Below are 22,817 nucleotides of genomic sequence, written 5' to 3' on the forward strand. Positions count from 1 at the left end.
GAGTGGCGCAGAGGAAGCGTGCTGGGCCCATAACCCAGAGGTCGATGGATCGAAACCATCCTCTGCTAAACAGCTTATTTTTAGCAATGAAGTTCGAACAATTAATTTTTTTCTCTATATCATGGGCATGTGTAAGTGCCTTCCGTTACACATTTTTTTTACTGCTTCTATCAGTTCGTATAGGTGAAAAGGATTTCACAGTACCCCAGTGGCCTAAGACACTGGCCTCCTAAGCCATGGATTGTGGGTCTTACTCTTTTCTGGAGTGGTTGAAAGCAGAGTGGCGCAGCGGAAGCGTGCTGGGCCCAGAGGTCGATGGATCGAAACCATCCTCTGCTAAACAGTTTATTTCTAGCAATGATGTGTGAACACATTTTTTTTTCTCGCTATAGCATGGGCATGTGTCAGTGCCTTCCGTTACACATTTTTTTTACTGCTTCTATCTGTTCGTATAGGTGAAAAAGATTTCACAGTACACCAGTGGCCAGAGACACTGGCCTCCTAAGCCATGGATTGTGATTCCTACTCTTTTCACGGAGTGGTTGAAAGCAGAGTGGCGCAGCGGAAGCGTGCTGGGCCCAGAGGTCGATGGATCAAAATGCGAAGAAAAAAATCTGCTATATCATGGGCATTTGTCAGTGCCTTCTGTTACACATTTTTTTACTGCTTCAATGAGTTTGTACTGGTCGTAAATTAACTACAGTGCCCCAGTGGCCTAATGGATAAGGCACTGGCCTCCTAAGCCAGTGATTGTGGGTTCAAGTCCCATCTGGGGTGTTTGAAGGCAGAGTGGCGCAGCGGAAGCGTGCTGGGCCCATAACCCAGAGGTCGATGGATCGAAACCATCCTCTGCTAAACAGTTTATTTTTTAGCAATGAAGTGCGAACAAAATTTTTTTCTCTATATCATGGGCATGTGTAAGTGCCTTCCGTTACACATTTTTTTACTGCTTCTATCAGTTCGTATAGGTGAAAAGGATATCGCAGTACACCAGTGGCCTGAGACACTGGCCTCCTAAGACATGGATTGTGATTCTTACTCTTTTCTGCATAGTCTAAAAGCAGAGTGGCGCAGCGGAAGCGTGCTGGGCCCATAACCCAGAGGTCGATGGATCGAAACCATCCTCTGCTGAACAGTTTATTTTTAGCAATGAAGTGCGAACAATACATTTTTTCTCTATATCATGGGCATGTGTAAGTGCCTTCCGTTACACATTTTTTTACTGCTTCTATCAGTTCGTATAGGTGAAAAGGATTTCACAGTACCCCAGTGGCCTAAGACACTGGCCTCCTAAGACATGGATTGTGGGTCTTACTCTTTTCTGGAGTGGTTGAAAGCAGAGTGGCGCAGCGGAAGCGTGCTGGGCCCATAACCCAGAGGTCGATGGATCGAAACCATCCTCTGCTAAACAGCTTATTTTTAGCAATGAAGTGCGAACAATTAATTTTTTTCTCTATATCATGGGCATGTGTAAGTGCCTTCCGTTACACATTTTTTTACTGCTTCTATCAGTTCGTATAGGTGAAAACGATTTCACAGTACCCCAGTGGCCTAAGACACTGGCCTCCTAAGCCATGGATTGTGGGTCTTACTCTTTTCTGCAGTGGTTGAAAGCAGAGTGGCGCAGCGGAAGCGTGCTGGGCCCATAACCCAGAGGTCGATGGATCGAAACCATCCTCTGCTAAACAGTTTATTTTTAGCAATGAAGTGCGAACAATATTTTTTTTTCTCTATATCATGGGCATGTGTAAGTGCCTTCCGTTACACATTTTTTTTACTGCTTCTATCTGTTCGTATAGGTGAAAAAGATTTCACAGTACACCAGTGACCAGAGACACTGGCCTCCTAAGCCATGGATTGTGATTCCTACTCTTTTCACGGAGTGGTTGAAAGCAGAGTGGCGCAGCGGAAGCGTGCTGGGCCCAGAGGTCGATGGATCAAACCATCCTCTGCGAAGAAAAAAATCTGCTATATCATGGGCATTTGTCAGTGCCTTCTGTTACACATTTTTTTTACTGCTTCAATGAGTTTGTACTGGTCGTAAATGAACTACAGTGCCCCAGTGGCCTAATGGATAAGGCACTGGCCTCCTAAGCCAGTGATTGTGGGTTCAAGTCCCATCTGGGGTGTTTGAAAGCAGAGTGGCGCAGCGGAAGCGTGCAGGGCCCATAACCCAGAGGTCGATGGATCGAAACCATCCTCTGCTAAACAGTTTATTTTTTAGCAATGAAGTGCGAACAATAATTTTTTCTCTATATCATGGGCATGTGTAAGTGCCTTCCGTTACACATTTTTTTTACTGCTTCTATCAGTTCGTATAGGTGAAAAGGATATCGCAGTACACCAGTGGCCTGAGACACTGGCCTCCTAAGACATGGATTGTGATTCCTACTCTTTTCTGCATAGTCTAAAAGCAGATTGGCGCAGCGGAAGCGTGCTGGGCCCATAACCCAGAGGTCGATGGATCGAAACCATCCTCTGCTGAACAGTTTATTTTTAGCAATGAAGTGCGAACAATACATTTTTTATCTATATCATGGGCATGTGTAAGTGCCTTCCGTTACACATTTTTTTACTGCTTCTATCAGTTCGTATAGGTGAAAAGGATTTCACAGTACCCCAGTGGCCTAAGACACTGGCCTCCTAAGCCATGGATTGTGGGTCTTACTCTTTTCTGGAGTGTTTGAAAGCAGAGTGGCGCAGCGGAAGCGTGCTGGGCCCATAACCCAGAGGTCGATGGATCGAAACCAGCCTCTGCTAAACAGCTTATTTTTAGCAATGAAGTGCGAACAAAAATTTTTTTCTCTATATCATGGGCATGTGTAAGTGCCTTCCGTTACACATTTTTTTTACTGCTTCTATCAGTTCGTATAGGTGAAAAGGATATCGCAGTACACCAGTGGCCTGAGACACTGGCCTCCTAAGACATGGATTGTGATTCCTACTCTTTTCTGCATAGTCTAAAAGCAGATTGGCGCAGCGGAAGCGTGCTGGGCCCATAACCCAGAGGTCGATGGATCGAAACCATCCTCTGCTGAACAGTTTATTTTTAGCAATGAAGTGCGAACAATACATTTTTTTCTCTATATCATGGGCATGTGTAAGTGCCTTCCGTTACACATTTTTTTACTGCTTCTATCAGTTCGTATAGGTGAAAAGGATTTCACAGTACCCCAGTGGCCTAAGACACTGGCCTCCTAAGACATGGATTGTGGGTCTTACTCTTTTCTGGAGTGGTTGAAAGCAGAGTGGCGCAGAGGAAGCGTGCTGGGCCCATAACCCAGAGGTCGATGGATCGAAACCATCCTCTGCTAAACAGCTTATTTTTAGCAATGAAGTTCGAACAATTAATTTTTTTCTCTATATCATGGGCATGTGTAAGTGCCTTCCGTTACACATTTTTTTACTGCTTCTATCAGTTCGTATAGGTGAAAAGGATTTCACAGTACCCCAGTGGCCTAAGACACTGGCCTCCTAAGCCATGGATTGTGGGTCTTACTCTTTTCTGCAGTGGTTGAAAGCAGAGTGGCGCAGCGGAAGCGTGCTGGGCCCATAACCCAGAGGTCGATGGATCGAAACCATCCTCTGCTAAACAGTTTATTTTTAGCAATGAAGTGCGAACAATATTTTTTTTTCTCTATATCATGGGCATGTGTAAGTGCCTTCCGTTACACATTTTTTTTACTGCTTCTATCTGTTCGTATAGGTGAAAAAGATTTCACAGTACACCAGTGACCAGAGACACTGGCCTCCTAAGCCATGGATTGTGATTCCTACTCTTTTCACGGAGTGGTTGAAAGCAGAGTGGCGCAGCGGAAGCGTGCTGGGCCCAGAGGTCGATGGATCAATGCGAAGAAAAAAAATCTGCTATATCATGGGCATTTGTCAGTGCCTTCTGTTACACATTTTTTTTACTGCTTCAATGAGTTTGTACTGGTCGTAAATGAACTACAGTGCCCCAGTGGCCTAATGGATAAGGCACTGGCCTCCTAAGCCAGTGATTGTGGGTTCAAGTCCCATCTGGGGTGTTTGAAGGCAGAGTGGCGCAGCGGAAGCATGCAGGGCCCATAACCCAGAGGTCGATGGATCGAAACCATCCTCTGCTAAACAGTTTATTTTTTAGCAATGAAGTGCGAACAAAAATTTTTTTCTCTATATCATGGGCATGTGTAAGTGCCTTCCGTTACACATTTTTTTTACTGCTTCTATCAGTTCGTATAGGTGAAAAGGATATCGCAGTACACCAGTGGCCTGAGACACTGGCCTCCTAAGACATGGATTGTGATTCCTACTCTTTTCTGCATAGTCTAAAAGCAGATTGGCGCAGCGGAAGCGTGCTGGGCCCATAACCCAGAGGTCGATGGATCGAAACCATCCTCTGCTGAACAGTTTATTTTTAGCAATGAAGTGCGAACAATACATTTTTTTCTCTATATCATGGGCATGTGTAAGTTCCTTCCGTTACACATTTTTTTTACTGCTTCTATCAGTTCGTATAGGTGAAAAGGATTTCACAGTACCCCAGTGGCCTAAGACACTGGCCTCCTAAGACATGGATTGTGGGTCTTACTCTTTTCTGGAGTGGTTGAAAGCAGAGTGGCGCAGAGGAAGCGTGCTGGGCCCATAACCCAGAGGTCGATGGATCGAAACCATCCTCTGCTAAACAGCTTATTTTTAGCAATGAAGTTCGAACAATTAATTTTTTTCTCTATATCATGGGCATGTGTAAGTGCCTTCCGTTACACATTTTTTTTACTGCTTCTATCAGTTCGTATAGGTGAAAAGGATTTCACAGTACCCCAGTGGCCTAAGACACTGGCCTCCTAAGACATGGATTGTGGGTCTTACTCTTTTCTGGAGTGGTTGAAAGCAGAGTGGCGCAGAGGAAGCGTGCTGGGCCCATAACCCAGAGGTCGATGGATCGAAACCATCCTCTGCTAAACAGCTTATTTTTAGCAATGAAGTTCGAACAATTAATTTTTTTCTCTATATCATGGGCATGTGTAAGTGCCTTCCGTTACACATTTTTTTTACTGCTTCTATCAGTTCGTATAGGTGAAAACGATTTCACAGTACCCCAGTGGCCTAAGACACTGGCCTCCTAAGCCATGGATTGTGGGTCTTACTCTTTTCTGCAGTGGTTGAAAGCAGAGTGGCGCAGCGGAAGCGTGCTGGGCCCATAACCCAGAGGTCGATGGATCGAAACCATCCTCTGCTAAACAGTTTATTTTTAGCAATGAAGTGCGAACAATATTTTTTTTTCTCTATATCATGGGCATGTGTAAGTGCCTTCCGTTACACATTTTTTTACTGCTTCTATCAGTTCGTATAGGTGAAAAGGATTTCACAGTACCCCAGTGGCCTAAGACACTGGCCTCCTAAGCCATGGATTGTGGGTCTTACTCTTTTCTGGAGTGGTTGAAAGCAGAGTGGCGCAGCAGAAGCGTGCTGGGCCCATAACCCAGAGGTCGATGGATCGAAACCATCCTCTGCTAAACACTTTATTTTTAGCAATGAAGTGCGAACAATAATTGTTTTTCTCTATATCATGGGCATGTGTAAGTGCCTTCCGTTACACATTTTTTTTACTGCTTCTATCAGTTCGTATAGGTGAAAACGATTTCACAGTACCCCAGTGGCCTAAGACACTGGCCTCCTAAGCCATGGATTGTGGGTCTTACTCTTTTCTGGAGTGGTTGAAAGCAGAGTGGCGCAGCGGAAGCGTGCTGGGCCCATAACCCAGAGGTCGATGGATCGAAACCATCCTCTGCTAAACAGCTTATTTTTAGCAATGAAGTGCGAACAATAATTGTTTTTCTCTATATCATGGGCATGTGTAAGTGCCTTCCGTTACACATTTTTTTTACTGCTTCTATCAGTTCGTATAGGTGAAAAGGATTTCGCAGTACACCAGTGGCCTGAGACACTGGCCTCCTAAGACATGGATTGTGATTCCTACTCTTTTCTGCATAGTCTAAAAGCAGAGTGGCGCAGCGGAAGCGTGCTGGGCCCATAACCCAGAGGTCGATGGATCGAAACCATCCTCTGCTAAACAGTTTATTTTTAGCAATGAAGTGCGAACAATACATTTTTTTCTCTATATCATGGGCATGTGTAAGTGCCTTCCGTTACACATTTTTTTTACTGCTTCTATCAGTTCGTATAGGTGAAAAGGATTTCACAGTACCCCAGTGGCCTAAGACACTGGCCTCCTAAGCCATGGATTGTGGGTCTTACTCTTTTCTGGAGTCGTTGAAAGCAGAGTGGCGCAGCGGAAGCGTGCTGGGCCCATAACCCAGAGGTCAAATGATCGAAACCATCCTCTGCTAAACAGCTTATTTTTAGCAATGAAGTGCGAACAATTAATTTTTTTCTCTATATCATGGGCATGTGTAAGTGCCTTCCGTTACACATTTTTTTTACTGCTTCTATCAGTTCGTATAGGTGAAAAGGATTTCACAGTACCCCAGTGGCCTAAGACACTGGCCTCCTAAGCCATGGATTGTGGGTCTTACTCTTTTCTGGAGTGGTTGAAAGCAGAGTGGCGCAGCGGAAGCGTGCTGGGCCCATAACCCAGAGGTCGATGGATCGAAACCATCCTCTGCTAAACAGCTTATTTTTAGCAATGAAGTGCGAACAATACATTTTTTTCTCTATATCATGGGCATGTGTAAGTGCCTTCCGTTACACATTTTTTTTACTGCTTCTATCAGTTCGTATAGGTGAAAAGGATTTCACAGTACCCCAGTGGCCTAAGACACTGGCCTCCTAAGCCATGGATTGTGGGTCTTACTCTTTTCTGGAGTCGTTGAAAGCAGAGTGGCGCAGCGGAAGCGTGCTGGGCCCATAACCCAGAGGTCAAATGATCGAAACCATCCTCTGCTAAACAGCTTATTTTTAGCAATGAAGTTCGAACAATTAATTTTTTTCTCTATATCATGGGCATGTGTAAGTGCCTTCCGTTACACATTTTTTTACTGCTTCTATCAGTTCGTATAGGTGAAAAGGATTTCACAGTACCCCAGTGGCCTAAGACACTGGCCTCCTAAGCCATGGATTGTGGGTCTTACTCTTTTCTGCAGTGGTTGAAAGCAGAGTGGCGCAGCGGAAGCGTGCTGGGCCCATAACCCAGAGGTCGATGGATCGAAACCATCCTCTGCTAAACAGTTTATTTTTAGCAATGAAGTGCGAACAATATTTTTTTCTCTATATCATGGGCATGTGTAAGTGCCTTCCGTTACACATTTTTTTACTGCTTCTATCAGTTCGTATAGGTGAAAAAGATTTCACAGTACACCAGTGGCCAGAGACACTGGCCTCCTAAGCCATGGATTGTGATTCCTACTCTTTTCACGGAGTGGTTGAAAGCAGAGTGGCGCAGCGGAAGCGTGCTGGGCCCAGAGGTCGATGGATCAATGCGAAGAAAAAAAATCTGCTATATCATGGGCATTTGTCAGTGCCTTCTGTTACACATTTTTTTTACTGCTTCAATGAGTTTGTACTGGTCGTAAATGAACTACAGTGCCCCAGTGGCCTAATGGATAAGGCACTGGCCTCCTAAGCCAGTGATTGTGGGTTCAAGTCCCATCTGGGGTGTTTGAAAGCAGAGTGGCGCAGCGGAAGCGTGCTGGGCCCATAACCCAGAGGTCGATGGATCGAAACCATCCTCTGCTAAACAGTTTATTTTTAGCAATGAAGTGCGAACAAAATTTTTTTCTCTATATCATGGGCATGTGTAAGTGCCTTCCGTTACACATTTTTTTTACTGCTTCTATCAGTTCGTATAGGTGAAAAGGATTTCGCAGTACACCAGTGGCCTGAGACACTGGCCTCCTAAGACATGGATTGTGATTCCTACTCTTTTCTGCATAGTCTAAAAGCAGAGTGGCGCAGCGGAAGCGTGCTGGGCCCATAACCCAGAGGTCGATGGATCGAAACCATCCTCTGCTGAACAGTTTATTTTTAGCAATGAAGTGCGAACAATACATTTTTTTCTCTATATCATGGGCATGTGTAAGTGCCTTCCGTTACACATTTTTTTTACTGCTTCTATCAGTTCGTATAGGTGAAAAGGATTTCACAGTACCCCAGTGGCCTAAGACACTGGCCTCCTAAGACATGGATTGTGGGTCTTACTCTTTTCTGGAGTGGTTGAAAGCAGAGTGGCGCAGAGGAAGCGTGCTGGGCCCATAACCCAGAGGTCGATGGATCGAAACCATCCTCTGCTAAACAGCTTATTTTTAGCAATGAAGTTCGAACAATTAATTTTTTTCTCTATATCATGGGCATGTGTAAGTGCCTTCCGTTACACATTTTTTTACTGCTTCTATCAGTTCGTATAGGTGAAAACGATTTCACAGTACCCCAGTGGCCTAAGACACTGGCCTCCTAAGACATGGATTGTGGGTCTTACTCTTTTCTGGAGTGGTTGAAAGCAGAGTGGCGCAGCGGAAGCGTGCTGGGCCCATAACCCAGAGGTCGATGGATCGAAACCATCCTCTGCTAAACAGCTTATTTTTAGCAATGAAGTTCGAACAATTAATTTTTTTCTCTATATCATGGGCATGTGTAAGTGCCTTCCGTTACACATTTTTTTTACTGCTTCTATCAGTTCGTATAGGTGAAAACGATTTCACAGTACCCCAGTGGCCTAAGACACTGGCCTCCTAAGCCATGGATTGTGGGTCTTACTCTTTTCTGCAGTGGTTGAAAGCAGAGTGGCGCAGCGGAAGCGTGCTGGGCCCATAACCCAGAGGTCGATGGATCGAAACCATCCTCTGCTAAACAGTTTATTTTTAGCAATGAAGTGCGAACAATATTTTTTTTTCTCTATATCATGGGCATGTGTAAGTGCCTTCCGTTACACATTTTTTTACTGCTTCTATCAGTTCGTATAGGTGAAAAGGATTTCACAGTACCCCAGTGGCCTAAGACACTGGCCTCCTAAGCCATGGATTGTGGGTCTTACTCTTTTCTGGAGTGGTTGAAAGCAGAGTGGCGCAGCGGAAGCGTGCTGGGCCCATAACCCAGAGGTCGATGGATCGAAACCATCCTCTGCTAAACACTTTATTTTTAGCAATGAAGTGCGAACAATAATTGTTTTTCTCTATATCATGGGCATGTGTAAGTGCCTTCCGTTACACATTTTTTTACTGCTTCTATCAGTTCGTATAGGTGAAAACGATTTCACAGTACCCCAGTGGCCTAAGACACTGGCCTCCTAAGCCATGGATTGTGGGTCTTACTCTTTTCTGGAGTGGTTGAAAGCAGAGTGGCGCAGCGGAAGCGTGCTGGGCCCATAACCCAGAGGTCGATGGATCGAAACCATCCTCTGCTAAACAGCTTATTTTTAGCAATGAAGTGCGAACAATAATTGTTTTTCTCTATATCATGGGCATGTGTAAGTGCCTTCCGTTACACATTTTTTTTACTGCTTCTATCAGTTCGTATAGGTGAAAAGGATTTCGCAGTACACCAGTGGCCTGAGACACTGGCCTCCTAAGACATGGATTGTGATTCCTACTCTTTTCTGCATAGTCTAAAAGCAGAGTGGCGCAGCGGAAGCGTGCTGGGCCCATAACCCAGAGGTCGATGGATCGAAACCATCCTCTGCTAAACAGTTTATTTTTAGCAATGAAGTGCGAACAATACATTTTTTCTCTATATCATGGGCATGTGTAAGTGCCTTCCGTTACACATTTTTTTTACTGCTTCTATCAGTTCGTATAGGTGAAAAGGATTTCACAGTACCCCAGTGGCCTAAGACACTGGCCTCCTAAGCCATGGATTGTGGGTCTTACTCTTTTCTGGAGTCGTTGAAAGCAGAGTGGCGCAGCGGAAGCGTGCTGGGCCCATAACCCAGAGGTCAAATGATCGAAACCATCCTCTGCTAAACAGCTTATTTTTAGCAATGAAGTTCGAACAATTAATTTTTTTCTCTATATCATGGGCATGTGTAAGTGCCTTCCGTTACACATTTTTTTTACTGCTTCTATCAGTTCGTATAGGTGAAAAGGATTTCACAGTACCCCAGTGGCCTAAGACACTGGCCTCCTAAGCCATGGATTGTGGGTCTTACTCTTTTCTGGAGTGTTTGAAAGCAGAGTGGCGCAGCGGAAGCGTGCTGGGCCCATAACCCAGAGGTCGATGGATCGAAACCAGCCTCTGCTAAACAGCTTATTTTTAGCAATGAAGTGCGAACAATTAATTTTTTTCTCTATATCATGGGCATGTGTAAGTGCCTTCCGTTACACCTTTTTTTTACTGCTTCTATCAGTTCGTATAGGTGAAAAGGATTTCGCAGTACACCAGTGACCTGACACACTGGCCTCCTAAGCCATGGATTGTGATTCCTACTCTTTTCGGCATAGTCTAAAAGCAGAGTGGCGCAGCGGAGGCGTGCTGGGCCCATAACCCAGAGGTCGATGGATCGAAACCATCCTCTGCTAAACAGTTTATTTTTAGCAATGAAGTGCGAACAATAATCTTTTTTCTCTATATCATGGGCATGTGTAAGTGCCTTCCGTTACACATTTTTTTTACTGCTTCTATCAGTTCGTATAGGTGAAAAGGATTTCACAGTACCCCAGTGGCCTAAGACACTGGCCTCCTAAGCCATGGATTGTGGGTCTTACTCTTTTCTGGAGTGGTTGAAAGCAGAGTGGCGCAGCGGAAGCGTGCTGGGCTCATAACCCAGAGGTCGATGGATCGAAACCATCCTCTGCTAAACAGTTTATTTTTAGCAATGATGTGTGAACACATTTTTTTTTCTCGCTATAGCATGGGCATGTGTCAGTGCCTTCCGTTACACATTTTTTTTACTGCTTCTATCTGTTCGTATAGGTGAAAAAGATTTCACAGTACACCAGTGACCAGAGACACTGGCCTCCTAAGCCATGGATTGTGATTCCTACTCTTTTCACAGAGTGGTTGAAAGCAGAGTGGCGCAGCGGAAGCGTGCTGGGCCCAGAGGTCGATGGATCAAAACCATCCTCTGCTAAACAGTTTGTTTTTAGCATTGAAGTGCGAAGAAAAAAAATCTGCTATATCATGGGCATTTGTCAGTGCCTTCTGTTACACATTTTTTTTACTGCTTCAATGAGTTTGTACTGGTCGTAACCGAACTACAGTGCCCCAGTGGCCTAATGGATAAGGCACTGGCCTCCTAAGCCAGTGATTGTGGGTTCAAGTCTCATCTGGGGTGTTTGAAAGCAGAGTGGCGCAGCGGAATCGTGCTGGGCACATAACCCAGAGGTCGATGGTTCGAAACCATCCTCTGCTGAACAGCTTATTTTTAGCAATGAAGTGCGAACAATATTTTTTTTTCTCTATATCATGGGCATTTGTAAATGCCTTCCGTTACACCTTTTTTTTACTGCTTCTATCAGTTCGTATAGGTGAAAAGGATTTCGCAGTACACCAGTGGCCTGAGACACTGGCCTCCTAAGACATGGATTGTGATTCCTACTCTTTTCTGTATAGTCTAAAAGCACAGTGGCGCAGCGGAAGCGTGCTGGGCCCATAACCCAGAGGTCGATGGATCGAAACCATCCTCTGCTAAACAGTTTATTTTTAGCAATGAAGTGCGAACAATACATTTTTTTCTCTATATCATGGGCATGTGTAAGTGCCTTCCGTTACACATTTTTTTACTGCTTCTATCAGTTCGTATAGGTGAAAAGGATTTCACAGTACCCCAGTGGCCTAAGACACTGGCCTCCTAAGCCATGGATTGTGGGTCTTACTCTTTTCTGGAGTGGTTGAAAGCAGAGTGGCGCAGAGGAAGCGTGCTGGGCCCATAACCCAGAGGTCGATGGATCGAAACCATCCTCTGCTAAACAGCTTATTTTTAGCAATGAAGTTCGAACAATTAATTTTTTTCTCTATATCATGGGCATGTGTAAGTGCCTTCCGTTACACATTTTTTTTACTGCTTCTATCAGTTCGTATAGGTGAAAAGGATTTCACAGTACCCCAGTGGCCTATGACACTGGCCTCCTAAGCCATGGATTGTGGGTCTTACTCTTTTCTGGAGTGGTTGAAAGCAGAGTGGCGCAGCGGAAGCGTGCTGGGCCCAGAGGTCGATGGATCGAAACCATCCTCTGCTAAACAGTTTATTTCTAGCAATGATGTGTGAACACATTTTTTTCTCGCTATAGCATGGGCATGTGTCAGTGCCTTCCGTTACACATTTTTTTACTGCTTCTATCTGTTCGTATAGGTGAAAAAGATTTCACAGTACACCAGTGGCCAGAGACACTGGCCTCCTAAGCCATGGATTGTGATTCCTACTCTTTTCACGGAGTGGTTGAAAGCAGAGTGGCGCAGCGGAAGCGTGCTGGGCCCAGAGGTCGATGGATCAATGCGAAGAAAAAAAATCTGCTATATCATGGGCATTTGTCAGTGCCTTCTGTTACACATTTTTTTTACTACTTCAATGAGTTTGTACTGGTCGTAAATGAACTACAGTGCCCCAGTGGCCTAATGGATAAGGCACTGGCCTCCTAAGCCAGTGATTGTGGGTTCAAGTCCCATCTGGGGTGTTTGAAGGCAGAGTGGCGCAGCGGAACCATGCTGGGCCCATAACCCAGAGGTCGATGGATCGAAACCATCCTCTGCTAAACAGTTTATTTTTTAGCAATGAAGTGCGAACAAAATTTTTTTTTCTCTATATCATGGGCATGTGTAAGTGCCTTCCGTTACACATTTTTTTTACTGCTTCTATCAGTTCGTATAGGTGAAAAGGATATCGCAGTACACCAGTGGCCTGAGACACTGGCCTCCTAAGACATGGATTGTGATTCCTACTCTTTTCTGCATAGTCTAAAAGCAGATTGGCGCAGCGGAAGCGTGCTGGGCCCATAACCCAGAGGTCGATCGATCGAAACCATCCTCTGCTGAACAGTTTATTTTTAGCAATGAAGTGCGAACAATACATTTTTTCTCTATATCATGGGCATGTGTAAGTTCCTTCCGTTACACATTTTTTTTACTGCTTCTATCAGTTCGTATAGGTGAAAAGGATTTCACAGTACCCCAGTGGCCTAAGACACTGGCCTCCTAAGACATGGATTGTGGGTCTTACTCTTTTCTGGAGTGGTTGAAAGCAGAGTGGCGCAGAGGAAGCGTGCTGGGCCCATAACCCAGAGGTCGATGGATCGAAACCATCCTCTGCTAAACAGCTTATTTTTAGCAATGAAGTTCGAACAATTAATTTTTTTCTCTATATCATGGGCATGTGTAAGTGCCTTCCGTTACACATTTTTTTTACTGCTTCTATCAGTTCGTATAGGTGAAAACGATTTCACAGTACCCCAGTGGCCTAAGACACTGGCCTCCTAAGCCATGGATTGTGGGTCTTACTCTTTTCTGCAGTGGTTGAAAGCAGAGTGGCGCAGCGGAAGCGTGCTGGGCCCATAACCCAGAGGTCGATGGATCGAAACCATCCTCTGCTAAACAGTTTATTTTTAGCAATGAAGTGCGAACAATATTTTTTTTTCTCTATATATCATGGGCATGTGTAAGTGCCTTCCGTTACACATTTTTTTTACTGCTTCTATCAGTTCGTATAGGTGAAAAGGATTTCACAGTACCCCAGTGGCCTAAGACACTGGCCTCCTAAGACATGGATTGTGGGTCTTACTCTTTTCTGGAGTGGTTGAAAGCAGAGTGGCGCAGAGGAAGCGTGCTGGGCCCATAACCCAGAGGTCGATGGATCGAAACCATCCTCTGCTAAACAGCTTATTTTTAGCAATGAAGTTCGAACAATTAATTTTTTCTCTATATCATGGGCATGTGTAAGTGCCTTCCGTTACACATTTTTTTTACTGCTTCTATCAGTTCGTATAGGTGAAAACGATTTCACAGTACCCCAGTGGCCTAAGACACTGGCCTCCTAAGCCATGGATTGTGGGTCTTACTCTTTTCTGCAGTGGTTGAAAGCAGAGTGGCGCAGCGGAAGCGTGCTGGGCCCATAACCCAGAGGTCGATGGATCGAAACCATCCTCTGCTAAACAGTTTATTTTTAGCAATGAAGTGCGAACAATATTTTTTTTTCTCTATATCATGGGCATGTGTAAGTGCCTTCCGTTACACATTTTTTTTACTGCTTCTATCAGTTCGTATAGGTGAAAAGGATTTCACAGTACCCCAGTGGCCTAAGACACTGGCCTCCTAAGCCATGGATTGTGGGTCTTACTCTTTTCTGGAGTGGTTGAAAGCAGAGTGGCGCAGCAGAAGCGTGCTGGGCCCATAACCCAGAGGTCGATGGATCGAAACCATCCTCTGCTAAACACTTTATTTTTAGCAATGAAGTGCGAACAATAATTGTTTTTCTCTATATCATGGGCATGTGTAAGTGCCTTCCGTTACACATTTTTTTTACTGCTTCTATCAGTTCGTATAGGTGAAAACGATTTCACAGTACCCCAGTGGCCTAAGACACTGGCCTCCTAAGCCATGGATTGTGGGTCTTACTCTTTTCTGGAGTGGTTGAAAGCAGAGTGGCGCAGCGGAAGCGTGCTGGGCCCATAACCCAGAGGTCGATGGATCGAAACCATCCTCTGCTAAACAGCTTATTTTTAGCAATGAAGTGCGAACAATTAATTTTTTTCTCTATATCATGGGCATGTGTAAGTGCCTTCCGTTACACCTTTTTTTTACTGCTTCTATCAGTTCGTATAGGTGAAAAGGATTTCGCAGTACACCAGTGGCCTGAGACACTGGCCTCCTAAGACATGGATTGTGATTCCTACTCTTTTCTGCATAGTCTAAAAGCAGAGTGGCGCAGCGGAAGCGAGCTGGGCCCATAACCCAGAGGTCGATGGATCGAAACCATCCTCTGCTAAACAGTTTATTTTTAGCAATGAAGTGCGAACAATACATTTTTTTCTCTATATCATGGGCATGTGTAAGTGCCTTCCGTTACACATTTTTTTTACTGCTTCTATCAGTTCGTATAGGTGAAAAGGATTTCACAGTACCCCAGTGGCCTAAGACACTGGCCTCCTAAGCCATGGATTGTGGGTCTTACTCTTTTCTGGAGTGGTTGAAAGCAGAGTGGCGCAGCGGAAGCGTGCTGGGCCCATAACCCAGAGGTCGATGGATCGAAACCATCCTCTGCTAAACAGTTTATTTTTAGCAATGATGTGTGAACACATTTTTTTTTCTCGCTATAGCATGGGCATGTGTCAGTGCCTTCCGTTACACATTTTTTTACTGCTTCTATCTGTTCGTATAGGTGAAAAAGATTTCACAGTACACCAGTGACCAGAGACACTGGCCTCCTAAGCCATGGATTGTGATTCCTACTCTTTTCACAGAGTGGTTGAAAGCAGAGTGGCGCAGCGGAAGCGTGCTGGGCCCAGAGGTCGATGGATCAAAACCATCCTCTGCTAAACAGTTTGTTTTTAGCATTGAAGTGCGAAGAAAAAAAATCTGCTATATCATCGGCATTTGTCAGTGCCTTCTGTTACACATTTTTTTTACTGCTTCAATAAGTTTGTACTGGTCGTAACCGAACTACAGTGCCCCAGTGGCCTAATGGATAAGGCACTGGCCTCCTAAGCCAGTGATTGTGGGTTCAAGTCCCATCTGGGGTGTTTGAAAGCAGAGTGGCGCAGCGGAATCGTGCTGGGCACATAACCCAGAGGTTGATGGATCGAAACCATCCTCTGCTGAACAGCTTATTTTTAGCAATGAAGTGCGAACAATATATTTTTTTCTCTATATCATGGGCATGTGTAAGTGCCTTCCGTTACACCTTTTTTTACTGCTTCTATCAGTTCGTATAGGTGAAAAGGATTTCGCAGTACACCAGTGGCCTGAGACACTGGCCTCCTAAGACATGGATTGTGATTCCTACTCTTTTCTGTATAGTCTAAAAGCACAGTGGCGCAGCGGAAGCGTGCTGGGCCCATAACCCAGAGGTCGATGGATCGAAACCATCCTCTGCTAAACAGTTTATTTTTAGCAATGAAGTGCGAACAATACATTTTTTCTCTATATCATGGGCATGTGTAAGTGCCTTCCGTTACACATTTTTTTACTGCTTCTATCAGTTCGTATAGGTGAAAAGGATTTCACAGTACCCCAGTGGCCTAAGACACTGGCCTCCTAAGCCATGGATTGTGGGTCTTACTCTTTTCTGGAGTGGTTGAAAGCAGAGTGGCGCAGCGGAAGCGTGCTGGGCCCAGAGGTCGATGGATCGAAACCATCCTCTGCTAAACAGCTTATTTTTAGCAATGAAGTGCGAACAATTAATTTTTTCTCTATATCATGGGCATGGGTAAGTGCCTTCCGTTACACATTTTTTTACTGCTTCTATCAGTTCGTATAGGTGAAAAGGATTTCACAGTACCCCAGTGGCCTAAGACACTGGCCTCCTAAGCCATGGATTGTGGGTCTTACTCTTTTCTGCAGTGGTTGAAAGCAGAGTGGCGCAGCGGAAGCGTGCTGGGCCCATAACCCAGAGGTCGATGGATCGAAACCATCCTCTGCTAAACAGTTTATTTTTAGCAATGAAGTGCGAACAATATTTTTTTTTCTCTATATCATGGGCATGTGTAAGTGCCTTCCGTTGCACATTTTTTTTACTGCTTCTATCAGTTCGTATAGGTGAAAAGGATTTCACAGTACCCCAGTGGCCTAAGACACTGGCCTCCTAAGCCATGGATTGTGGGTCTTACTCTTTTCTGGAGAGGTTGAAAGCAGAGTGGCGCAGCGGAAGCGTGCTGGGCCCATAACCCAGAGGTCGATGGATCGAAACCATCCTCTGCTAAACAGCTTATTTTTAGCAATGAAGTGCGAACAATTAATTTTTTCTCTATATCATGGGCATGTGTAAGTGCCTTCCGTTACACCTTTTTTTTACTGCTTCTATCAGTTCGTATAGGTGAAAAGGATTTCGCAGTACACCAGTGGCCTGAGACACTGGCCTCCTAAGCCATGGATTGTGGTTCCTACTCTTTTCTGCAGTAGTCTAAAAGCAGAGTGGCGCAGCGGAAGCGTGCTGGGCCCATAACCCAGAGGTCGATGGATCGAAACCATCCTCTGCTGAACAGTTTATTTTTAGCAATGAAGTGCGAACAATACATTTTTTTCTCTATATCATGGGCATGTGTAAGTGCCTTCCGTTACACATTTTTTTTACTGCTTCTATCAGTTCGTATAGGTGAAAAGGATTTCGCAGTACACCAGTGGCCTGAGACACTGGCCTCCTAAGACATGGATTGTGATTCCTACTCTTTTCTGTATAGTCTAAAAGCAGAGTGGCGCAGCGGAAGTGTGCTGGGCCCATAACCCAGAGGTCGATGGATCGAAACCATCCTCTGCTAAACAGTTTATTTTTAGCAATGAAGTGCGAACAATTAATTTTTTTCTCTATATCATGGGCATGTGTAAGTGCCTTCCGTTACACATTTTTTTTACTGCTTCTATCAGTTCGTATAGGTGAAAAGGATTTCACAGTACCCCAGTGGCCTAAGACACTGGCCTCCTAAGCCATGGATTGTGGGTCTTACTCTTTTCTGGAGTGGTTGAAAGCAGAGTGGCGCAGCGGAAGCGTGCTGGGCCCATAACCCAGAGGTCGATGGATCGAAACCATCCTCTGCTAAACAGTTTATTTTTAGCAATGAAGTGCGAACAATACATTTTTTTCTCTATATCATGGGCATGTGTAAGTGCCTTCCGTTACACATTTTTTTTACTGCTTCTATCAGTTCGTATAGGTGAAAAGGATTTCGCAGTACACCAGTGGCCTGAGACACTGGCCTCCTAAGACATGGATTGTGATTCCTACTCTTTTCTGTATAGTCTAAAAGCACAGTGGCGCAGCGGAAGCGTGCTGGGCCCATAACCCAGAGGTCGATGGATCGAAACCATCCTCTGCTAAACAGTTTATTTTTAGCAATGAAGTGCGAACAATACATTTTTTTCTCTATATCATGGGCATGTGTAAGTGCCTTCCGTTACACATTTTTTTACTGCTTCTATCAGTTCGTATAGGTGAAAAGGATTTCACAGTACCCCAGTGGCCTAAGACACTGGCCTCCTAAGCCATGGATTGTGGGTCTTACTCTTTTCTGGAGTGGTTGAAAGCAGAGTGGCGCAGCGGAAGCGTGCTGGGCCCATAACCCAGAGGTCGATGGATCGAAACCATCCTCTGCTAAACAGCTTATTTTTAGCAATGAAGTGCGAACAATTAATTTTTTTCTCTATATCATGGGCATGTGTAAGTGCCTTCCGTTACACATTTTTTTTACTGCTTCTATCAGTTCGTATAGGTGAAAAGGATTTCACAGTACCCCAGTGGCCTATGACACTGGCCTCCTAAGCCATGGATTGTGGGTCTTACTCTTTCCTGGAGTGGTTGAAAGCAGAGTGGCGCAGCGGAAGCGTGCTGGGCCCAGAGGTCGATGGATCGAAACCATCCTCTGCTAAACAGTTTATTTCTAGCAATGATGTGTGAACACATTTTTTTTTCTCGCTATAGCATGGGCATGTGTCAGTGCCTTCCGTTACACATTTTTTTTACTGCTTCTATCTGTTCGTATAGGTGAAAAAGATTTCACAGTACACCAGTGGCCAGAGACACTGGCCTCCTAAGCCATGGATTGTGATTCCTACTCTTTTCACGGAGTGGTTGAAAGCAGAGTGGCGCAGCGGAAGCGTGCTGGGCCCAGAGGTCGATGGATCAATGCGAAGAAAAAAAATCTGCTATATCATGGGCATTTGTCAGTGCCTTCTGTTACACATTTTTTTTACTGCTTCAATGAGTTTGTACTGGTCGTAACCGAACTACAGTGCCCCAGTGGCCTAATGCATAAGGCACTGGCCTCCTAAGCCAGTGATTGTGGGTTCAAGTCCCATCTGCGGTGTTTGAAAGCAGAGTGGCTCAGCGGAAGCGTGCTGGGCCCATAACCCAGAGGTCAATGGTTCAAAACCATCCTCTGGTAAACAGTTTATTTTTAGCAATGAAGTGCGAACAATACATTTTTTTCTCTATATCATGGGCATGTGTAAGTGCCTTCCGTTACACATTTTTTTTACTGCTTCTATCAGTTCGTATAGGTGAAAAGGATTTCACAGTACCCCAGTGGCCTATGACACTGGCCTCCTAAGCCATGGATTGTGGGTCTTACTCTTTTCTGGAGTGGTTGAAAGCAGAGTGGCGCAGCGGAAGCGTGCTGGGCCCAGAGGTCGATGGATCGAAACCATCCTCTGCTAAACAGCTTATTTTTAGCAATGAAGTGCGAACAATAAATTTTTTCTCTATATCATGGGCATGGGTAAGTGCCTTCCGTTACACATTTTTTTTACTGCTTCTATCAGTTCGTATAGGTGAAAAGGATTTCACAGTACCCCAGTGGCCTAAGACACTGGCCTCCTAAGCCATGGATTGTGGGTCTTACTCTTTTCTGCAGTGGTTGAAAGCAGAGTGGCGCAGCGGAAGCGTGCTGGGCCCATAACCCAGAGGTCGATGGATCGAAACCATCCTCTGCTAAACAGTTTATTTTTAGCAATGAAGTGCGAACAATAATTTTTTTCTCTATATCATGGGCATGTGTAAGTGCCTTCCGTTGCACATTTTTTTACTGCTTCTATCAGTTCGTATAGGTGAAAAGGATTTCACAGTACCCCAGTGGCCTAAGACACTGGCCTCCTAAGCCATGGATTGTGGGTCTTACTCTTTTCTGGAGTGGTTGAAAGCAGAGTGGCGCAGCGGAAGCGTGCTGGGCCCATAACCCAGAGGTCGATGGATCGAAACCATCCTCTGCTAAACAGCTTATTTTTAGCAATGAAGTGCGAACAATTAATTTTTTTCTCTATATCATGGGCATGTGTAAGTGCCTTCCGTTACACCTTTTTTTTACTGCTTCTATCAGTTCGTATAGGTGAAAAGGATTTCGCAGTACACCAGTGGCCTGAGACACTGGCCTCCTAAGCCATGGATTGTGATTCCTACTCTTTTCTGCATAGTCTAAAAGCAGAGTGGCGCAGCGGAAGCGTGCTGGGCCCATAATCCAGAGGTCGATGGATCGAAACCATCCTCTGCTGAACAGTTTATTTTTAGCAATGAAGTGCGAACAATACATTTTTTTCTCTATATCATGGGCATGTGTAAGTGCCTTCCGTTACACATTTTTTTTACTGCTTCTATCAGTTCGTATAGGTGAAAAGGATTTCGCAGTACACCAGTGGCCTGAGACACTGGCCTCCTAAGACATGGATTGTGATTCCTACTCTTTTCTGTATAGTCTAAAAGCAGAGTGGCGCAGCGGAAGTGTGCTGGGCCCATAACCCAGAGGTCGATGGATCGAAACCATCCTCTGCTAAACAGTTTATTTTTAGCAATGAAGTGCGAACAATTAATTTTTTTCTCTATATCATGGGCATGTGTAAGTGCCTTCCGTTACACATTTTTTTACTGCTTCTATCAGTTCGTATAGGTGAAAAGGATTTCACAGTACCCCAGTGGCCTAAGACACTGGCCTCCTAAGCCATGGATTGTGGGTCTTACTCTTTTCTGCAGTGGTTGAAAGCAGAGTGGCGCAGCGGAAGCGTGCTGGGCCCATAACCCAGAGGTCGATGGATCGAAACCATCCTCTGCTAAACAGTTTATTTTTAGCAATGAAGTGCGAACAATACATTTTTTCTCTATATCATGGGCATGTGTAAGTGCCTTCCGTTACACATTTTTTTACTGCTTCTATCAGTTCGTATAGGTGAAAAGGATTTCACAGTACCCCAGTGGCCTAAGACACTGGCCTCCTAAGCCATGGATTGTGGGTCTTACTCTTTTCTGGAGTGGTTGAAAGCAGAGTGGAGCAGAGGAAGCGTGCTGGGCCCATAACCCAGAGGTCGATGGATCGAAACCATCCTCTGCTAAACAGCTTATTTTTAGCAATGAAGTGCGAACAATTAATTTTTTTCTCTATATCATGGGCATGTGTAAGTGCCTTCCGTTACACATTTTTTTACTGCTTCTATCAGTTCGTATAGGTGAAAAGGATTTCACAGTACCCCAGTGGCCTAAGACACTGGCCTCCTAAGCCATGGATTGTGGGTCTTACTCTTTTCTGGAGTGGTTGAAAGCAGAGTGGCGCAGCGGAAGCGTGCTGGGCCCAGAGGTCGATGGATCGAAACCATCCTCTGCTAAACAGTTTATTTCTAGCAATGATGTGTGAACACATTTTTTTTTCTCGCTATAGCATGGGCATGTGTCAGTGCCTTCCGTTACACATTTTTTTTACTGCTTCTATCTGTTCGTATAGGTGAAAAAGATTTCACAGTACACCAGTGGCCAGAGACACTGGCCTCCTAAGCCATGGATTGTGATTCCTACTCTTTTCACGGAGTGGTTGAAAGCAGAGTGGCGCAGCGGAAGCGTGCTGGGCCCAGAGGTCGATGGATCAATGCGAAGAAAAAAAATCTGCTATATCATGGGCATTTGTCAGTGCCTTCTGTTACACATTTTTTTTACTGCTTCAATGAGTTTGTACTGGTCGTAAATGAACTACAGTGCCCCAGTGGCCTAATGGATAAGGCACTGGCCTCCTAAGCCAGTGATTGTGGGTTCAAGTCCCATCTGGGGTGTTTGAAAGCAGAGTGGCGCAGCGGAAGCGTGCTGGGCCCATAACCCAGAGGTCGATGGATCGAAACCATCCTCTGCTAAACAGTTTATTTTTAGCAATGAAGTGCGAACAATAATTTTTTTTCTCTATATCATGGGCATGTGTAAGTGCCTTCCGTTACACATTTTTTTTACTGCTTCTATCAGTTCGTATAGGTGAAAAGGATATCGCAGTACACCAGTGGCCTGAGACACTGGCCTCCTAAGACATGGATTGTGGTTCCTACTCTTTTCTGCATAGTCTAAAAGCAGAGTGGCGCAGCGGAAGCGTGCTGGGCCCATAACCCAGAGGTCGATGGATCGAAACCATCCTCTGCTGAACAGTTTATTTTTAGCAATGAAGTGCGAACAATACATTTTTTCTCTATATCATGGGCATGTGTAAGTGCCTTCCGTTACACATTTTTTTACTGCTTCTATCAGTTCGTATAGGTGAAAAGGATTTCACAGTACCTCAGTGGCCTAAGACACTGGCCTCCTAAGACATGGATTGTGGGTCTTACTCTTTTCTGGAGTGGTTGAAAGCAGAGTGGCGCAGCGGAAGCGTGCTGGGCCCATAACCCAGAGGTCGATGGATCGAAACCATCCTCTGCTAAACAGCTTATTTTTAGCAATGAAGTTCGAACAATTAATTTTTTTCTCTATATCATGGGCATGTGTAAGTGCCTTCCGTTACACATTTTTTTTACTGCTTCTATCAGTTCGTATAGGTGAAAAGGATTTCACAGTACCCCAGTGGCCTAAGACACTGGCCTCCTAAGCCATGGATTGTGGGTCTTACTCTTTTCTGCAGTGGTTGAAAGCAGAGTGGCGCAGCGGAAGCGTGCTGGGCCCATAACCCAGAGGTCGATGGATCGAAACCATCCTCTGCTAAACAGTTTATTTTTAGCAATGAAGTGCGAACAATATTTTTTTTTCTCTATATCATGGGCATGTGTAAGTGCCTTCCGTTACACATTTTTTTACTGCTTCTATCAGTTCGTATAGGTGAAAAGGATTTCACAGTACCCCAGTGGCCTAAGACACTGGCCTCCTAAGACATGGATTGTGGGTCTTACTCTTTTCTGGAGTGGTTGAAAGCAGAGTGGCGCAGCGGAAGCGTGCTGGGCCCATAACCCAGAGGTCGATGGATCGAAACCATCCTCTGCTAAACAGCTTATTTTTAGCAATGAAGTGCGAACAATTA

The 22,817-nt window shown here is 44.9% G+C and overlaps 8 non-coding genes across 8 annotated transcripts; all 8 read left to right on the top strand.

The window, feature by feature from the left end:
- The first annotated feature begins 704 nt into the window (after positions 1–704).
- trnar-ccu (transfer RNA arginine (anticodon CCU)) lies at positions 705–777 on the top strand. Its single transcript has one exon. It is a non-coding gene; the product is annotated as a tRNA-Arg (tRNA).
- A 1,279-nt stretch (positions 778–2,056) lies between these two features.
- Positions 2,057–2,129, top strand: trnar-ccu (transfer RNA arginine (anticodon CCU)). Its single transcript has one exon. It is a non-coding gene; the product is annotated as a tRNA-Arg (tRNA).
- Positions 2,130–3,955: 1,826 nt separating this feature from the next.
- On the top strand, positions 3,956–4,028 carry trnar-ccu (transfer RNA arginine (anticodon CCU)). Its single transcript has one exon. It is a non-coding gene; the product is annotated as a tRNA-Arg (tRNA).
- A 3,495-nt stretch (positions 4,029–7,523) lies between these two features.
- On the top strand, positions 7,524–7,596 carry trnar-ccu (transfer RNA arginine (anticodon CCU)). Its single transcript has one exon. It is a non-coding gene; the product is annotated as a tRNA-Arg (tRNA).
- Positions 7,597–11,130: 3,534 nt separating this feature from the next.
- On the top strand, positions 11,131–11,203 carry trnar-ccu (transfer RNA arginine (anticodon CCU)). Its single transcript has one exon. It is a non-coding gene; the product is annotated as a tRNA-Arg (tRNA).
- Positions 11,204–12,469: 1,266 nt separating this feature from the next.
- trnar-ccu (transfer RNA arginine (anticodon CCU)) lies at positions 12,470–12,542 on the top strand. Its single transcript has one exon. It is a non-coding gene; the product is annotated as a tRNA-Arg (tRNA).
- A 2,984-nt stretch (positions 12,543–15,526) lies between these two features.
- trnar-ccu (transfer RNA arginine (anticodon CCU)) lies at positions 15,527–15,599 on the top strand. The gene has a single exon. It is a non-coding gene; the product is annotated as a tRNA-Arg (tRNA).
- A 5,922-nt stretch (positions 15,600–21,521) lies between these two features.
- trnar-ccu (transfer RNA arginine (anticodon CCU)) lies at positions 21,522–21,594 on the top strand. Its single transcript has one exon. It is a non-coding gene; the product is annotated as a tRNA-Arg (tRNA).
- The last annotated feature ends 1,223 nt before the right edge of the window (positions 21,595–22,817 follow it).

Source organism: Salmo salar, chromosome ssa17 (genome assembly GCF_905237065.1).
Source record: "Salmo salar chromosome ssa17, Ssal_v3.1, whole genome shotgun sequence".
Taxonomy (NCBI): domain Eukaryota; kingdom Metazoa; phylum Chordata; class Actinopteri; order Salmoniformes; family Salmonidae; genus Salmo; species Salmo salar.